The sequence below is a fragment of the Schistocerca serialis genome, chromosome 4 (genome assembly GCF_023864345.2).
Source record: "Schistocerca serialis cubense isolate TAMUIC-IGC-003099 chromosome 4, iqSchSeri2.2, whole genome shotgun sequence".
In the NCBI taxonomy this organism is placed as follows: Eukaryota; Metazoa; Arthropoda; class Insecta; order Orthoptera; family Acrididae; genus Schistocerca; species Schistocerca serialis.
The window spans coordinates 663100680-663120982 of record NC_064641.1 but is presented as its reverse complement, the minus strand read 5'-3'; the positions used below and the strand labels follow the sequence as shown (position 1 = coordinate 663120982).

At 43.4% G+C, this 20303-nt stretch overlaps 1 protein-coding gene across 3 annotated transcripts in view; it reads left to right on the top strand.

Annotated features, from left to right (window-relative positions):
* The first annotated feature begins 1859 nt into the window (after positions 1-1859).
* LOC126473134 (tyrosine-protein phosphatase non-receptor type 4) overlaps positions 1860-20303 on the top strand; it is a 183108-nt gene continuing 164664 nt past the window's right edge. For 2 of the 3 annotated variants that reach the window (XM_050099991.1, XM_050099989.1), the window contains exon 1: positions 1867-2358. The gene's annotated coding sequence lies outside the window, so the exon portion shown is untranslated. Of the gene's footprint in view, positions 2359-20303 lie in introns of all 3 variants that reach the window. The other variant, XM_050099990.1, reaches the window with a different exon arrangement.

Below are 20303 nucleotides of genomic sequence, written 5' to 3'. Positions count from 1 at the left end.
AACTCATTCAGTGCCCAAGAATGGCAGTTTCAGTTGGACTTTTGTCACTGGTGTAATGTTTTGCCGAACATTACATACTTTACTTTAAACTAAGCTTGCTGCATCTCTTAAATTCTTCAGTTGTTACACTTTGATATCTAAACTGATCAACACATAAGAAAGTGATTATACATAGGACAAAAATTTGGAACAAAATTTAGTGATTCTCTAAAGCACTGTATTACCATTATCATAATCAAGAGACATCTTGGACACATTTTGAGATCGTTAGGTTACATGTGTACTTAGCAAACACTTAGACACTATTTATAAATTACCAATGTGATCGAATGTGATCGGAACATGGTATGAGCTTTGACAGTTTTCGTAGAAATCTATCATTTGTGTAGTGTTACAGATCACTGCGTCCACAGCTCGTGGTCTAGTGGTCAGCATCGCTGCCTCTAGATGGCGAGGTCTCAGGTTTGATTTTTAGTAGGATTGGAGATTTCTTTTCACTTGGAGCCTGGTTGTTTGTGTCACTTTCATCATTTCATCTCTTCTTCGTCGACGCGCAAGTAGCCGAAGTGGCGTTAAATAGAAGGACTTGCAGCAAGTGGAAAAACAACTCAAGACGGGGTTTCTGCACCAAAGTGCTAACCGATCATTTTATTTCACATATTACCGCAGATAACGTTGCTCTCTTTGATACATGAGTGACGACAGGTAAAAATTAATGTTTTCATATGTGTAATACAACTGCCTTTAAATCTATGCACATATGTCTATATTTGTTTCAGTTGGAATTAACGGGATTGGAGGCAACGGGATACCGTCCTTTTCACTTGAGGTACACATTCGTAGTGCTGGTCACTGCGATCTGCTAACAGGCGGCCAGGACCCTGAGAAAGATCACAGTAATATTGTCAAGACCCCTTTGTTCTTTGTTATAAAAGTAAAAAATAAAATAATTTCTATTCATAACTAACTCTGTAAGTGCTGTAGAAGAAAATGTTCGAATTCGTCTTTCTGTCAAAAGATTCAGTTCATAGTGCATTGTACTGAAGCAGTTCAGTGGACAGCAATTATCGGTAACGAGGAGGTGAACGAATTATGATTCTGAACGACTTACTTAGAAGAAAAGTTTTGTAACTACGAGTATATATTTAAGAAGAAATTTGCTTATTTACAAAATAAACGTGCATCTTCAGAAATTTCAAACTAATGACAAAAACTAAATTTGCATAAATGAGTGATTCGAATTGTAACCACTGTTGTTCATTATAACGAGATGGGGCAAACGTTACGAAATATTTTACTGAAGACTCAGTCTTTCCCCGATGTCTTGCTTCTGTTTAAGGCACTATAAGTGAATCTGGAAGAAGAAAAAGAAAACAATCTTATAAAATTTACAAAATAATTTTGTTAGAGAGAAATTATTTAATTTTGTCGAGGTTCCTTGATATTCATACTGAAGAGTCCATTACATACACAGTCATCGAATCTTCGGAAAGCGATAGGAGCTACTGATAATATATCTTTTTGAATGCACTATGAGAAGAAAGGAAATTTTAAGCAACTATATCAAGAAAGTTGCTTCGACTTACATTTTTTAGTGAAGAAAATGTGTAGAGGAAATTTAGTGCAGTAATTGTGTAAGAAGGCGAGTTACGGAACAACTATATTACGTGTTTTATGTTGCACTGAGGATGACAATTATACCGTAAGTGCAGCCTTAGTGATTGTATAGCGGAAACAGAATACAATGTATTTGTACTCTATATAGAAAATTTAGCTCAAGTGGAACAAATTGTTGGCGAGAAGTAATCGATCGAGGCAGCGTTGCGAACGCAGAGATGACTGAACTGTTTGTCAAGTATCTGTGATGGAGGCAGCGTTGGTAGAATGTGATTTTGTATGCTGTGATACGAAGTAAATAACAAGGTATTGTGTTGAAGTTTGCGTGCAGGTGTGATCGTGAGCAGGTGATACGAAAGAAAATGTGCGTGTACTTTCATCGACTTTTCATCCATTTACAGGCGAGTGACAAATGCCACAGGACAGCTGTGATAAAAATATCTACTCTTCCTTCATCCAGTTGTGCATTCATATTTTAAAATGAGTAAATCGCTCATTGACATATGCAAACATTAAAATGCGCTTTAGAAGTTGTATTTATTATTTGAAAATTGGGAGATTGAAGTGTGGCGTCATAGATAAGTCTCTGGAAGAGAAAAGTATTAATCGTTACCCTCCCATGAACAATGTGAACTGAAACGTTTCTGGCGGCGGCGAGCCTTAAGAAACACATAATGTTGAGTGGACTTGAGCGTTTGATGCTTGCAAGACTTTGAAGATACAAGGCAAGTAGCGTATAAGGTGAGTGAAATATGCCACGGTTTAAATTGATGTATGTGAATTTTGTGTTTATGGTTCAGATCGCATGAGTGAATTATGTTCGTTTCACACATGGCACGTAAGCTTATTAAATAGTGTTTCTCGTATAATCATTTTCATTTATAGGCTGCACTGGAACCGGTTGTTTGAACATATTATAGTATTGCCGTAAGGGTTGTTAATTAGTGCGCGATGTGGTTGACACAGAAAGCAGGTGGACGAAGAAATGATGTATGTGGACACACACTCACGATGTAACTACTAGTTTTTGTCTTTATCAGCTCAGTCAGCTGTCTTACACCTATAAATATGTCCTATGCCATCTCTGGTAACACAAGCCGTACTTACAGATATTCATACACACTCAAAGGGGTTCAGAGTAAAGACAGTAAAAAACTGCTTTCTGTGAAATTGTATTATTAGGCTATAGGGTTTGACATAAGTGTGTTGGGACAAAGCTGGTTACCAGGTTATTTAAATTATTTCAAAGTAGAGCATAAGAATAGGCTCCATAATACAGGTTTGTGGGTGGTGTTCATCATATTTTCAGATGTGCCAGTCACTGCATGTCACTTTCTTTTAGCGATCTTCTACTTCCGGCATTATATGGGCTAATGCTCTCAGCCAAGTATATCAGTCAAAAACTTGTTTTAAATTCCTTTCACTGACATATTCCTATCATTACTACAGTTTTATTAGAATTATTTTTATGAAAATATTATCATGTTGGATTGAGGAATGGTTTCATGGATTGTTCTGTATTCTTATGTAGAAGTTTGTTGCTAGTGTGTGCAGCTCATTCAAGTTGATCCTATGTTTGGCTCTCATAAATTGTTAGAATAATGATATATTACATGCAGGGTTAAAGTTTTTTTAACTATGAGAACTGGAAGGATTCTATGTTAGTGCGAGATGCAAGGCTGTAGAATTTTATCCTCTGGATAAAGCCTTCTGCCACAGTGCGTAAGAGAAAGTGCGAGACCCACTACTCTCCAAGTACAAAGTGGTCAGGTGTTTGCAAGTACAAAGTGGTCAGGTGTTTGCAAGTACAAAGTGGTCAGGTGTTTGCAAGTACAAAGTGGTCAGGTGTTTGCAAGTACAAAGTGGTCAGGTGTTTGCAAGTACAAAATGGTCAGGTGTTTGCAAGTACAAAATGGTCAGTTGTTTATTAGTGGTGCTAATTATTGTTTTCAGAGTTCAGGTGTTTTGAGTGTTTGAAATTGATACCACTCAGTCTTGTCTTTATAACTATAGACTCTAGTTTTTACTGGTTGCATTTGATTCTGTTAGCATACTAAAAGTGGGTCAGAAATACCTGTTTTCGTCTTTCGTATTCATCCCCATTGCCTATGGGCCCACTAATGTGATCTGATACTGGTGATAAGCTCTTGTAAGTGACCATTGTTTTGTTTCTTCCAAAGATTGTTTAATGGGGCATTATCATATGCCTTCTTCATAATCACTTTGTTGACCCAGTTTTATATACAATATAGAAAAGTGTCGTGTACTTCTGCGTCAAGAAATTCGTTAAGAGTTTTGTGTTTGTATTGATCGGCAACCTAATAACGAATTTTGCATTCAAATTCGTTAGTATTAAATATTTCACAAGTTGGTATTTCTTCCTCTACAGTTTTTGCCTCCCCCTCCCCACCACCACCACCACCACCACCACCACCACACACGCACTTCCCTCCAGTATTAAACTTGTGAGACCTTGACATCTCAGAATGTGTCTTGCTTCCTTTAATCAACCTCTGCCACAAATTTCTTGTCTCCACAATTCTTTTCAGTACCTCCTCATTAGTTAGTCGATACACCCATTTAATCTTTAGCCTTCTTCTGTAGCATCACATTTCAAAAGTGACTATTCTGGTTGTGTCTGTACTGCACTTCTGTACATCGCTGCACTCAAATACCTTCTGAAAAGGTTTCTTAATACTTAAATCTATATGAAGTTTTAACACATTTCTATTCTTGAGAAACACTTCTCATGCCATTTTATATCCTCCCTATTTTGTGTATACTCAGTTATTTTGCTGCTCAGATAGCAAAATTAATCTCTTACTTGAAAGTGTCATGTTTACTAATCCCATTTCCTCACCATCACCAGATTTAATTCGATTACACTCCATCGTCATTGTTTTGCTTTTGTTGATGTTCATCTTACATCCTCCTTTCAAGATACTGCCCTTTCTGTTCAACTGGTCTTCAAAGTCTTCTGTTGTGTGGTAGAATTACAATGTCACTGACAAGCGTCAAAGTTATTTCTTCTCTGTGAGTCTTAAATCCTACTCCTAATTTTTGTGTGGTTTCCTCTACTGCTTGCTCAACATACAGACTGACAATGGTGATAGGCTACAACTCTGTCTCACTTCCTTCTCAATCACTGTTTTCATTTCATGCCATTTGACTCGTACATCTGCTGTCTTGTTTCTGTACAAGTGGTAAATAGCTTTCTGCTCCCTGTATTTCCCTCTGCTAGCTTCAAAATTTTAAAGATTATGTTCTAGTCAGTATTGTTAAAAGTTAACTCTGCAAATGCTATAAACACACGTTTGACTCTACTTAATCCATCTTCTAAGAGAAGTCGTAGGATCAGTATTGCCCCGTGTGTTCCTACATTTCCCTGGAATCCAAACTGATCTTCCCCGAGGTCAGCTTCTACCAGTTTTTCCATTCTTCTTCTTCTTCTGTAAAGTATTCATATTAGTATTTTGCAGCCATGACTTATGAAACTTTGTTAGACATTGTTCACACCTGTCAGTACCTGCTTTATTTGGAACTGGAATTGTTACTGTTGTGAGTTGGCAGGAGAGCCAACACCGGGTTACTAGAGGAAGCCGAAAGGCATGGTGAATGTCGCTCTTGACGGTACAGTATTCATAATATCAATAGTAACTGGTAATGGCGCCTTGCTAGGTCGTAGCAAATGACATAGCTGAAGGCTATGCTAACTATCGTCTCGGCAAATGAGAGCATATTTTGTCAGTGAACCATCACTAGCAAAGTCGGTTGTACAACTGGGGCGAGTGCTAGGAAGTCTCTCTAGACCTGCCGTGTGGCGGCGCTCGGTCTGCAATCATTGATAGTGGCGACACTCGGGTCCGACGCATACTAACGGACCACCTAGCAAGTGCGGTGTCTGGCAGTGACACCACATTCCTCCCCTGCAAATCGGCGTACGGTTGTGTTATAAGGCTTCCGCCCGCCGTGCGGAGGACCCCATGTTGTCGTATGCGACGAGGTGGGGAGCCTAACAATAGGTGAGGCTGTGCCACCCGCACCCTGCCATTTGGACCGTGGGGAGCTAGGAAACACCTGAAAACCTGCTCCAGGGTGCACGCCAACATGCAGTCTATTCGCCCGCAGAGAGACAGGAGGGGCCGAAGGGTCGACCTGCATCGGGCCGGGGCACCTGACGGGCGAAGACGACATACGGTCCAGAGCGGGCAAGAGTTCCAAGTCGGAGGACAACTGGTCATGGAAAGCGATCAGCGGTGCGTGACCCAGGGAGGCGACCGGCGATTGTAGCGACGCGTCACCGGCGGGAGAACAGGCGGCGGTGCGTCGCCATGGGGCAAAATGGAAGGCAGCGTCGGTAACACCTGGGGCTGAGGCGAGCCAGTAGATGGGTCCCCAGGATGCTGACCGGACGGCGCCGTCGCTGAAAGCAGACGACGAGCGGCTGATCCCATGCAACGGCAGAGGTGCAGCTGGTTGAGATGCCAGCGCACCTCACCAGAGGCCCCCAAAACCAGATACATAGCGCGACCCGAGGCTGCGAAAAATGCGCCCTTCGAGCCAACGCCGTGTACCTCGGTAGTGACGATAGTAGACAATGTCGCCTGGAACAAAAGCAGGTGTCTGCCGCTGCACAGGAACCTGATGCGGCAGATGTAGCAAAGACATCAAGGTTTGATGATGACGACCGTGGAGCAACTCAGCCGGCGAGCGACCATCTCGGGGCTGAGGGCTGAGAGCAATACGAGGACAAAAAGAGCAATAACGCGTCCTCCCGAGAATGCGACTCTTTCAACTTCAACATCTGTGACTTGAAAGTCCTGACCAATCATTCAGCAGCACCGTTTGACTGTGGTGAAAACGGCGCGGACGTCAGATGTTGAATACCATTGGCCTTGCAGAATGACTGAAATTCTGCGGACATGAATTGTGGGCCATTGTCGGAAACAATAGTCTGTGGAAGACCTTCAATAATGCTTGGATGGTGGCAGATGACGTCGTGGAAGACATTCGGACAACAAAAGGAAAATTACTGAATGAATCTACCACAACCAACCATTGAACATTCCAGAATGGACCAGCAAAATCGATGTGTAAGCGTTGCCAAGGGGAGGTGGCTTTTGGCCATGCAAAGAATTTCCGCAGTGGTTCTGATAGTTGTTCGGCACACACCATGCAAGATGAGCAAGTATTCGTAATCACGGCATCGATTCCGAACCAAGTACAGTGCTGACGAGCAAGTTGTTTCGTTCTCACTATACCCCAATGTCCTTGGTGGAGAAGCTGTAAGACAGAGGACTGTAACGAACATGGAACCATGACCCTGGACTGATCATTATCAGAACGCAACAACAAAACACCACGTCGAACAAAAAGTCTCTCCTTGTGAGCAAAAAATCGGCGAACCAACGGATCCCCGATCTGTGACTTTGACAAGGGCCGTTGCGTAGCAACAAAATGCAGAACGGTAGCAAGGACAGGGTTGGCAGCTGTGGCGGTAGCTACACGACGAAAATCAATCGGAAACGATTTGACCACGTCATCGGTTTCCGAATCAATGAACATGCAAGCAATTTCGGAGGAATCGAATGCTCTATCCTCAGCAACAGGCAAACAGGGCAACGCATCGGCATTTCCGTGATTAGCAGTGGACCGATACAAGATATCGTAGCGGTACTGCGAGAGGAAAATAGACCAGCGAATGAATTTCTGCACTGTACGTGGAGGTACAGGCTTGGTCGGATGAAAAAGCCACGTCAAAGGTTTGTGGTCTGTGATGATGGTAAAGTGACGACCATACAAGAAATCATGAAACTTTGTAACACCAAATACGAGAGCCAATGCTTCTTTCTCGATCTGTGAATAATTTCTTTGCGCAGACGAGAGCAATTTGGACGCAAAGGCAATAGGGCGATCGTGCGATCCATCTTTGTGTGCAAGCACAGCACCGATCCCAAAATCCGATGCATCCACCATCAACAAAAGGGGCTTCCAGGGATCGAATGGCGTAAGGCAAGTTTTGGAAAGCAGCACCAATTTCAACTGGCGAAAGGCACATTCGCATTCCGTCGTCCAGAAGAACGGAACACCTTTACGGCGTAAGCGATGAAGCGGAGCTGAAATGGAAGAGGCGTGCGGCACATAGTTATGATAATAGTTGATTTTTCGCAGCACACTCTGTAGCTGCTTCAAATTCTGCGGCGAAGGCAAGTCTTAGATGGCACAGAGGTGCTCGGGACTGGGATGTATGCCTTGGGCATTGAGTACATGTCCCAGGTAGGGCAAGTCCCGGGCAAAAAACACACATTTGTCCTTCCACAAACGAAGACCATTTTGTCGCAAGACCTGAAATAATGAAACTTCCTGGCAGATTAAAACTGTGTGCCCGACCGAGACTCGAACTTGGGACCTTTGCCTTTCGCGGGCAAGTGCTCTACCAATATCCTTTCTTTCAGGAGTGCTAGTTCTGCAAGGTTCGCAGGAGAGCTTCTGTAAAGTTTGGAAGGTAGGAGACGAGGTACTGGCAGAAGTAAAGCTGTGAGTACCGAGCGTGAGTCTTGCTTCGGTAGCTCAGTTGGTAGAGCACTTGCCCGCGAAAGGCAAAGGTCCCGAGTTCGAGTCTCGGTCGGGCACACAGTTTTAATCTGCCAGGAAGTTTCATATCAGCGCACACTCCGCTGCAGAGTGAAAATCTCATTCTGGACCTGAAATAATGTTCTGAGATTGGCTAAATGTTCTGCTTCCCTCTTTCCGGAGATCACAATATCATTCAGATAGTTTTATGCAGTAGGGACCGACGCACAAACAGTTTGTAGATACTGCTGAAACAATGCTGGGGCGGATGCACACCCGAATGGCAGTCGTTTGAAGCAATACAAACCAAGATGCGTGTTAACCACCAAAACGCGCTGGGACTCTTCGTCCACCGGTATTTGCAAGTACACATCTGCTAGGTCCAACTTCGAAAAATATTCGCTGGGCACAGTTTGTCATAAAGATCTTCCGGGCGGGGTAAAGGAAAAGTTGCAATCACTAGTTGTGGATTCACTGTTGCCTTGAAGTCCACACAAAGTCTCAGTTTTCCCGAAGGTTTTGGCAAAATTACTAAGGGTGATGCCCAGAGAGAAGCCTGCACACATTCGATTACACCGTGTGATTCCAAATCGTGTAATGTTTTTGCGACCTCATCACGCAATGCGTGGGGAACATTGCGCGCTCTGAAAAATTTCGGTTGCGCGTTTAGTTTCATTTCCAAATGTGCTTTATAGTTCTTAGCGCAACCAAGGGCCGGTGCAAAAATGTCTGCAAATTCTTCACATAGACGAGAAACACTGTCTGAAGGCACAGTCTGGTTCACTGATAGGACCTGATTCACTATAGACAAGTTAAACAACTGAAATAATTCGAAACCAAACGAGTTCACTGCAGAAGAAGAACGAAGGACGTAAAATGACACAAGTTTTGTTTGTCCTTTGTATGTTGCAAGAAGGCTGCACTGTCCTAACACTGGGATATTTTGACCCGAATAACTAGTTAACATTTGCGGCACGCAACGGAGGTGTGCCCAGCTGTTTGTACGTGTCTTGATTGATCAGTGAAACTGCAGCTCCGGTATCGAGCTGGAATGGTATCACTTTGCCGATAATGTCCAAGTCTACAAAAAGTTTATTGTCCTGCTGACGACAAGAGTGACTGTCTCGTGTAATGTGATCTGACACTGGTACAGAATCACTTGCGACTTGACGGGATTGCCGATGATGTCGACGCACACTATTTGTGGGACGAACACAGTCACTGTTAGAGAGAGTTGCACTAGGCGGAGTGGAATGGACTAGATGAATTTCCATGGGCGAAGTTTCGCGAGCCTGAGTATCCTTGGTTCGAATTCAGCGTGAAGCAAAGGGCCTGGAATGGTTGTGAGTGTCCGATCTGAGCTTTTTCTGGCAAACACTCTGAACATGTCCTTTTTTATTACAGAAAAAGCAAATAGCTTGGCGTGACGGGCAATTCTCACGCGAATGTCTAGTAGCACACCGCGGGCATGATTTTAGCACTGCATTTTCTTGCTGGCGCGGTACACGTGGCTGAGAGCCTGGCGGCAGCGGCGCGGCTGGGCACGAGGGCTGTTTACTGCTCCGTGCAGCTCGCCCGGCGGGCCAGTTAACCTGACACACGGCTGGTGAAGTTTCAAATGATTCCCGAGCAAAGTCAAGTGTGTCCTGCCGACCCAATATGTTCATCACTTGTTGAAGGGAGGGATTGACTAGTTTCAAAATCTGTTCCCTTATACGAACATCAGAAATGTTCTGTGCAATTGCATCACGTACCATAGTATCTGAATAAGGGAGTCCACATTGGCACTCAAAAGCACAATCCCTAGTAAGGCCTTGCAAGGTTGCAACCCACTCCCTATTAGTCTGACCTGCCGCACGTTTTGTACGAAAGAAGGTATACCGCTTCGCAACTACATTGACTGATTCTTTGAAATATGCATCTTATGCAGACAAAATTTCGTCATAGGACATAGTTGCTACGTCGCGTCGGGGAAATAATTTGACTATCACATGGTACGTTTTCACCCCTACTGAGGACAACAAAAAGGGCTGCCGCTCGTTACCTTGAATTCTGTAGGCGGCAAGATGGAATCCAAATTGGCGTGACCACTCCATCCAGCTTTCCAGTGCAGCATCAAAAGGTCGAAAAGTTGGTGCAACAGCGTGTTGTGGCTGCGTTATCAGTGGAGCGGCGGCTGCCGCATCGTTTTGCATTGCGTGTTGACCTTGGACGAGCTGTCCAAGGGCATCCAGTAATGCCTGTGTCTGCTGATTCTGTAAGTGATAAAATTTGGACAGTACATCTGGAGATGGTGGCGAAACCATTACACAAGTAAATCAGGGCAATATCGATAAGAACGCGGTTTGGCCTCATCGCCAAATGTTGTGGATTGGCAGGAGAGCCAACACCGGGTTACTAGAAGAAGCCGAAAGGCACACGTTTTAGCTCACTCAGGCTGGCGTGAGGTCTGGAACAGGACAAGGAAATTAGAATTTAGAAAAAACGGACGTAGGTGGTGGAATACTTAACTTTAATCCATAAATGGTGAATGTCGCTCTTGACAGTACATTATTCATAATATCAGTAGTAGCTGGTAATGGCGCCTGGCTAGGTCGTAGCAAATGACGTAGCTTGAAGGCTATGCTAACTATCGTCCTGGCAAATGAGAGCGTATTTTGTCAGTGAACCATTGCTAGCAAAGTCGGTTGTACAATTGGGGCGAGTGCTAGGAAGTCTCTCTAGACCTGCCGTGTGGCGGCACTCGGTCTGCAATCACTGATAGTGGCGACATGCGGGTCCGACGTATACTAACGGATCGCGGCCGATTTAAAGGGTACCACCTAGCAAGTGTGGTGTCTGGCGGTGACACCACAGTTACATTCTTCTACCAGCCAGTTTCCTCTTTCATTCCTTTACCCCAAGTCCATATTTGCCTACTATTTTTCCTTTTCCTTCTCCTATTATCGATTTCCAGTCCTCCATCACAATTGAATTTTTGTCTCCTTTGACTGCTTGAATAATTCCTTTTATCTAGTCATACATTTCTTCAATTTCTTTGTCTGCAGAGCTAATTGGCGTATAAATGTGTGGGTCAATCAAAGTGAAGTGATCCATTAAAAATTAGGTTAGTTAGTTGACCATTTTTAAAAATTCTGTTTTTTTATGTGATTACCCTATAGTTGAGAAGTTCAAAACAGTTTTTAAAAAGATTTTACCGTGCACCAGTACTGAATTTGGTGGCCATTTTTACTTGTAAGCACACAACATTTTTGAATTAGGAGACATTATTGGTAATTTGAATATTTATGCACTGGATTAGGTTACAGCATTGCAATTGACATGATTGTTTTAAGCAAAGTCTCCTCTACAAAATTGTTTATTACCTAAAATACCTTACATTCAAAAATAGATAGTCAAAAGATCTCCAAAGTTTGGTATAGAAAATTTAGAAAATACTCTTTTTAAACTCTAAAATACCAGTCAAGGAGTGATTTATCGGAGAGGTTTTTTTTCCCCCTCTCTAGTTACATTTCATAAACTACTAGCCTTACATAGAGCAAGAACAGTGACAAATGTTTCCTTAATTTTTTTAGTAGATTTTTGAAATTTTAAAAATTTTATTTTTTTAAGTTTGGGCTAGTTATTTCTGGTTGGACTGAATATAAAACTTTGACTTTTCCACATTTTGTATGCCTATAAAGTACTATATAAACAGAAATACAGAAGCATCCGATTCCACCTGTCTGCTTTGACCCATGACGTCACAAATATGGCGGAAACAACCATACACTACGACTCCAATATGGCGCCTAAGACACCATTATGTAAACATGACCACAAACACGAAAATACATTGAAAAACCAACACACAGACACAGTCCACAAAAAACCTGATGAAACTAACAGTACAAGTGTGGTAATTTGGGGTTTTTTGGGTGGGGTCAAAGTAAATATAAACAAATTTAGACACACGCCACCATACCAAACCACACAACACAAAACTCCCCAAATTCCACTCAACACATCCTCTGGAATCGGACACTTCCCTTGACTTATATAGCTCAACAGCAGCTCCCGATCCCACAAAATGGGAATTGAACACATCCCTTGACCTATGTAGCTCAACATCAGCTCCCGATCCCACAAATAACACTTCCCTTGACCTATATAGCTTAACAGCAGCTCCTGATCCCACAAATAACACTTCCCTTGGCCTATATAGCTTAACAGCAGCTCCTGATCCCACAAATTGAAATCGAACACTTCCCTTGACCTATGTAGGTCAACAGAAACTACCGATACCAAATCATAAAACCCAAAACTACAACCACGTCCACAATCATCACTACCTCAAAAAACACAGCAAATCATCAAAATTGGAATCGAACACTTCCCTTGACCTGTTATCCTTACGGCATCTCCACATACAGCCATCCCTGGTCCGAGCCGAGATGCCGGAACTTTAGTGAGCCTCATTTCTTCATGACATGCTGAACACTTCACGACTTCATCGAAAAATCCGAACAGTTGAAGAAATTGTATTAGAGACAGCGCACTGTCCCCCATCATTGCCGACAACCAAAAACTGTTGACCTTGTCAGTCATATCCATACCTGCCAAAGACATAAAAAAAAGCAATTTACCAAAATTCACACACAACGAACAGAAAAAACTGCAATAACGTCAAAATGACAAAACTCTTGGTAGAGCACTTGCCTGCGAAAGGCAGTAGTCCCGAGTTCGAGTCTCGGTCCGGCACACAGTTTTAATCTGCCAGAAAGTTTCATATCAGTGCACACTCTGCTGCAGAGTGAAAATCTCATTCTTGCTAGATGTAATCAATTATTATTGCAGTTAAGGTACTGAATTACATACAAAAACTTTAAAAATTGCTGAACTAAACATTTATGTTATCTTGACATATTTATTTTTCCAGGTAACATACTTTCGAGATGCAATGCTTCCTAATCCTAGTGGTGACTGTTAAGAACACTTATTCCTTCAGACATCTTTTGTGATATACAATAAGACCTCCCAGTTGCTGTTTTAAGTTCAAGCACTGAAAGCTTCCTCAATAAGTTTTTCATTGGTATTCAGACTTCGTCACCAGTAGATTTCTTGAATGACATTATTGGGTCAACAGTATGGTAAAACTGCACAAAAACGTCATTATTTTCTAAAATTATTCTTTCAGCCTGTGCAAGCCACCATTGCCTATCATACATACGTGCCACTATGTCATACAGTGTTAAAGAAAGACATGTAATTTTACTGACACAATGATCCTTGTAAATTTCAGTTTCTGGTGGTGCATAACATTGAACCATGTTCTCTGCAGTGCCAAAGAATTTGTGGAATTGCCTTGTTCTTTCTATTGCTGTACAGTTTTCAAATCTGCTTTGAAGTGTTGTGATATGAACAACTGGCTCTTCTTCCTTGGTGGTAAGAATTTGGTCTTTGATCATTCTTTGTAGGCTGGCTTTACTCACTTCATATTTTGTGGTACCTCCTACATCATCACAGGCATTTTTACCATGGCAAGGGGCAAAAAACTGTCATTCGTCCTCCAACCTGAAGTCTACTTTGTGGTTGCAAAGATTCGGATAATTCTTTTTGTTTTTGCATTGACTTCCACTTCCATCTGAAAAGTGTATGAGCTTCTCAACCTTGGGCAACTTTTAATTCGTGTAATTTGTTCCTTATATGTGAAACACATGTACAACTGAAGTGCTGTGCTCCAAGTAGTTAGAATGCAAATTGAAGAACTGCAAACTTCCTCTTTCTCATTTTTGAAGAACAGAACAAATAAGTGCACTGTTGCCTGATCATTGATACCGTGGTAACGTTGTATTTCATCCTGAACCACAGATGAAAAGTTTTCTGTAAAATCAGCTAGGACTATGCATTCAGTTTTGTAAAGTTGTGCTTTTTTGTGCTTCAAAAATTTGCTTTGCGTGTTAGAAACATAGTGGTGACTTCTGATATTTTCTAAGTTATCAATTAAAGATTCAAAGTACTCTTCCTGGGATTTAACCTCTGTTATCATTCCTGCTGTGTCGGTTGTGACCCCACTGTCTGAAGGTAACATTGTTGGACATTTCCTCCTCAGAGTTGTTAAACAATCAAAGAGCAGGTTCTTTACCATGGCATTTATCACACAAACTCATCATGCAGTCATAACCGTTAGTGTCGCAGACCATTAAATCTAATAGCCCCTAACTCCTTGTAGTTAACATAATTGAGTTTTGCATTGTTTCTTCACTTATACCTATTCCTTTCTTCTTTCTTAAAGCTGGTTGAATGCCTTACTCTTTCACTAATTTTCTGGTTAGTCTAACCAAATCATCAGAAACATTTGAACTAGTGAACTGTTTTCTCTCTTGACCATGAGTTAGGGAGCAAATTTAAAATTTTACCTTTATTCTCTTTAGGTGTCACTGAACACTTACTTCGTAATTTCTCGATTTAGCTCCAATATTCAGTGTCGAATGATCATTTAGATGTTTTTTTTTTTTCTTTTTTAGAAATGCTGTTTGTATCTGCATTATTAAAGCGTGATTCTGTCTTTTCTAATTTTGGCTGAAATTTGTTGTCCCTTGCTTTCAGTAGCTGTGTTTTTGTTTCTGCTACTCAATTTTCTTATTTTCGAAGCGGTAGATACCTTTAAATTAGAACAAGAAAAATCCCATTTGCTAATAGCTTCCTCATTACGAATATAAATGCCATTAAGAATGTGTGATTGTGTTCTGTATCATGATAAATATTTTTGAGTAACAATTTGGGCACAGTGAATTTCCAAGAATCACATTAAGTTTCACTGTGAAGCTGTTTTACTTGCACTTAACAAGAACAAATGTTCAAGTTTTATTTCCCTCAAACCTTTAATAACTGGTTTTTAATGAATTTTGAGTTGAGAGCATTTGATTTATCCAAACTGCAATTGTACTTCAGAGCACATTTTGTCCATAATACAAACTGAATGTACTGTCAGATGCCAAACTTGATGAGTGAGTCAGTCAGTGAGGCCCTCCAGTCAGCAGCAGTGGCCTAAATACAAATACATGCTGTCGAAAGGGCATTGGTGGTGTGTTGATTGTTGATGTCTCTCTGGCCTCTCTCATGATATGCGTGCTTTATCTAGCGCCTACTATCGATCTTTGCACTACATCTTTGCTGAGTGGTGTGCTGGTGACAGCTTATACCATCACATTCCTTATCCCTTGACCCCACCCCCCAACCCCTAAAAAAATTCCGCATCGTTTTCGTGTAGGGAAGATGCGAATGACAATGAGGAAGGAGGCAGAACACTGGACGTAGAGACTGGAGGACGGCGTACTCCCAACCGTACCCCGCCATCTGGCTTGTGAGGCAACAGGAGCATCCTCCGGGAAACTGCTACCAGGGCACCCACCCATCCAGGCCTGAAGGCATGTCCTGGGACGATGACGAGGGCACATCATCCATCTGCTCCTCCTGGGGTGCCCTGGTGGCACCAGTGAGTGACTGTGAAGGCTGCGCGGTCCTGTGAAGCCATGAATCTGGGAGAAGAAAAGCAGCAGAATCATGCATGGGCAAATGGCAAGCTCGAATTTGGCTTCAAACTGTTGGGACCTGCAGTCAAGTACATAAAAGAGTCAGTGTGTTCCTCGATCACACCTCTCTCCCAGTGCCCACAGTTGCCATAAATCCTGAAAAGAATAAGATGGCATGGTGCAAAGCGATACTTGCGGGCCATAGGCAGCACCAGATGCTGCAGTGGTGTAGTAAGTGAAGCAGTGTCTGATGGCGGCGACTACGCAGAAGTTCTGCCATGATGGTCCATGGGTGGGAGTGATAGGAGGCGAGAAAGAGTTGTAGCCCCTGTTCCTGTGTGTGGGTAGTGCAAAGCTTGGCCATCTGTTGTTTAAAAGTGCGTACGGCGCATTTTTCCTCTCCGTTGGACTGGGGGTGAAATAGAGCTCTTGTTAGATAACAAATGCCATTTCATTCTCAGAACTCCTAAGAATCACATGGTGTGAACTGTGGTCTGTTGTCCGACACAAGTACTTCTGTCAAACCTTCTATGCAAAGTATGGAGGACAATGCTACGTGTCGGGGTATAGCTCCACAGGGCGAGGTAACGGATAAGTGTCAGCTACTGGCTGTGTGTTCGACTGTAGACTTGAAGTCAACACACATGCGAATGCAACCAGAAGGCATAGGCAACACAACTAGAGGACTTGCCCATTGACTAGCTTGAATGGAGGCATAGTCCATATCAATTAAGGCAGGCTAGGGAAAAAATCTTACCTTCATAGTCTCGGATGTTGTTGAATTTAGCATATGTTAAAATGAAGGACTAAGTAAGGAACACAATTTTTTTTTTTCCCCCAGAACAAATTTGTACTCAGACATTATATATATATATATATATATATATATATATATATATATATATATATATATATATATATATATATGAAGATGATGTGACTTACCAAACGAAAGTGCTGGCAGGTCGATAGACACACAAACATACACACAAAATTCAAGCTTTTGCAGCAAACGGTTGCTTCATCAGGAAAGAGGGAGGGAGAGGGAAAGACGAAAGGATGTGGGTTTTAAGGGAGAGGGTAAGGAGTCATTCCAATCCCGGGAGCGAGAAACACTTACCGTAGGGGAAAAAAATGTCTGCTTGTGTCTGTGTATGTGCAGATGGATATGTGTGTGTATGCGAGTGTATACCTGTCCTTTTTTTCCCCCCTAAGGTAAGTGTTTCCGCTCCTGGGATTGGAATGACTCCTTACCCTCTTCCTTAAAACCCACATCCTTTCGTCTTTCCCTCTCCTTCCCTCACTCCTGTTGAAGCAACCATTTGTTGCGAAAGCTAGAATTTTGTGTGTATGTTTGTGTGTCTATCGACCTGCCAGCACTTTCGTTTGGTAAGTCACATCATCTTTGTTTTTAGATATATTTTTCACACGTGGAATGTTTCCCTCTATTATAACCCCATATATACAAAGATGATGTGACTTACCAAATGAAAGTGCTGGCAGGTCGACAGACACACAAACATACACACAAAATTCAAGCTTTCGCAACAAACTGTTGCCTCATCAGGAAAGAGGGAAGGATAGGGAAAGATGAAAGGATGTGGGTTTTAAGGGAGAGGGTAAGGAGTCATTCCAATCCCGGGAGCGGAAAGACTTACCTTAGGGGGGAAAAAAGGACGGGTACACACACACACACACACACACACACACACACACACACACACATCCATCCACACATATACAGACACAAGCAGACATATTTAAAGACAAAGAGTTTGGGCAGAGATGTCAGTCGAGGCAGAAGTGCAGAGGCAAAGATGTTGTTGAATGACAGGTGAGGTATGAGTGGCAGCAACTTGAAATTAGCGGAGATTGAAGCGTGGTGGATAATGGGAAGAGAGGATATATTGAAGAGCAAGTTCCCATCTCCGGAGTTCGGATAGGTTGGTGTTAGTGGGAAGTATCCAGATAACCCGGACGGTGTAACACTGTGGCAAGATGTGCTGGCCGTGCACCAAGGCATGTTTAGCCACAGGGTGATCCTCATTACCAACAAACATTGTCTGCCTGTGTCCATTCATGCGAATGGACAGTTTGTTGCTGGTCATTCCCACATAGAATGCGTCACAGTGTAGGCAGGTCAGTTGGTAGATCACGTGGGTGCTTTCACACGTGGCCTTGCCTTTGATCGTGTACACCTTCCGGGTTACAGGACTGGAGTAGGTGGTGGTGGGAGGGTGCATGGGACAGGTTTTACACCGGGGGCGGTTACAAGGGTAGGAGCCAGAGGGTAGGGAAGGTGGTTTGGGGATTTCATAGGGATGAACTAAGAGTTTGCGAAGGTTAGGTGGACGGCGGAAAGACACTCTTGGTGGAGTGGGGAGGATTTCATGAAGGATGGATCTCATTTCAGGGCAGGATTTGAGGAAGTCGTATCCCTGCTGGAGAGCCACATTCAGAATCTGATCCAGTCCCGGAAAGTATCCTGTCACAAGCGGGGCACTTTTGTGGTTCTTCTGTGGGAGGTTCTGGGTTTGAGAGGATGAGGAAGTGGCTCTGGTTATTTGCTTCTGTACCAGGTCGGGAGGGTAGTTGCGGGATGCGAAAGCTGTTGTCAGGTTGTTGGTGTAATGCTTCAGGGATTCCGGACTGGAGCAGATTCGTTTGCCACGAAGACCTAGGCTGTAGGGAAGGGACCGTTTGATGTGGAATGGGTGGCAGCTGTCACAATGGAGGTACTGTTGCTTGTTGGTGGGTTTGATGTGGACGGACGTGTGAAGCTGACCATTGGACAGGTGGAGGTCAACATCAAGGAAAGTGGCATGGGATTTGGAGTAGGACCAGGTGAATCTGATGGAACCAAAGGAGTTGAGGTTGGAGAGGAAATTCTGGAGTTCTTCTTCACTGTGAGTCCAGATCATGATGATGTCATCAATAAATCTGTACCAAACTTTGGGTTGGCAGGCCTGGGTAACCAAGAAGGCTTCTTCTAAGCGACCCATGAATAGGTTGGCGTACGAAGGGTCCATCCTGGTACCCATGGCTGTTCCCTTTAATTGTTGGTATGTCTGGCCTTCAAAAGTGAAGAAGTTGTGGGTCAGGATGAAGCTGGCTAAGGTAATGAGGAAAGAGGTTTTAGGTAGGGTGGCAGGTGATCAGCGTGAAAGGATGTGCTCCATCGCAGCGAGGCCCTGGACGTGCGGGATATTTATGTATAAGGAAGTGGCATCAATGGTTACAAGGATGGTTTCTGGGGGTAATGGATTGGGTAAGGATTCCAGGCGTTCGAGAAAGTGGTTGGTGTCTTTGATGAAGGATGGGAGACTGCACGTAATGGGTTGAAGGTGTTGATCTACGTAGGCAGAGATACGTTCTGTGGGGGCTTGGTAACCAGCTACAATGAGGTGGCCGGGATGATTGGGTTTGTGAATTTTAGGAAGAAGGTAGAAGGTAGGGGTGCGGGGTGTCGGTGGGGTCAGGAGGTTGATGGAGTCAGGTGAAAGGTTTTGTAGGGGGCCTAAGGTTCTGAGGATTCCTTGAAGCTCCACCTGGACATCAGGAATGGGATTACCTTGGCAAACTTTGTATGTGGTGTTGTCTGAAAGCTGACACAGTCCCTCAGCCACGTACTCCCGACGATCAAGTACCACGGTCGTGGAACCCTTGTCCGCCGGAAGAATGACGATGGACCGGTCAGCCTTCAGATCACGGATAGCCTGGGCTTCAGCAGTGGTGATGTTGGGAGTAGGATTAAGGTTTTTTAAGAAGGATTGAGAGGAAAGGCTGGAAGTCAGAAATTCCTGGAAGGTTTGGAGAGGGTGATTTTGAGGAAGAGGAGGTGGGTCCCGCTGTGACGGAGCACGGAACTGTTCCAGGCAGGGTTCAATTTGGATAGTGTCTTGGGGAGTTGGATCATTAGGGGTAGGATTAGGATCATTTTTCTTCGTGGCAAAGTGATACTTCCAGCAGAGAGTACAATTGTAGGACAGTAAATCTTTGACGAGGGCTGTTTGGTTGAATCTGGGAGTGGGGCTGAAGGTGAGGCCTTTGGATAGGACAGAGGTTTCAGATTGGGAGAGAGGTTTGGAGGAAAGGTTAACTACTGAGTTAGGGTGTTGTGGTGCCAGATTGTGTTGATTGGAATTTTGAGGTTTTGGAGGGAGTGGAGCTGGAAGTGGGAGACTGAGTAGACTGGGTTTGTGTGCAATGAGAGGTGGTTGAGGTTTGCTGGAAAGGTTGTGAAGGGTGAGTGAGTTGCCTTTCCGGAGGTGGGAAATCAGGAGATTGGATAGTTTTTTGAGGTGAAGGGTGGCATGCTGTTCTGATTTGCGGTTGGCCTGTAGGAGGATGCTCTGAATAGCCGGTGCGGATGTGGGAGAGGAAAGATTGAGGACTTTTATTAAGGATAGGAGTTGACGGGTGTGTTCATTGGCTGAGTTGATGTGTAGGTGAAGGATTAGGTGGGTGAGGGCAATGGATTGTTCAGTTTGGAACTGGTATAGGGACTGATGGAAAGAAGGGTTGCAGCCAGAGATGGGAACTTTAAGTGTGAGGCCTTTGGGGGTTATGCCAAATGTCAGACAAGCCTGAGAAAATAAA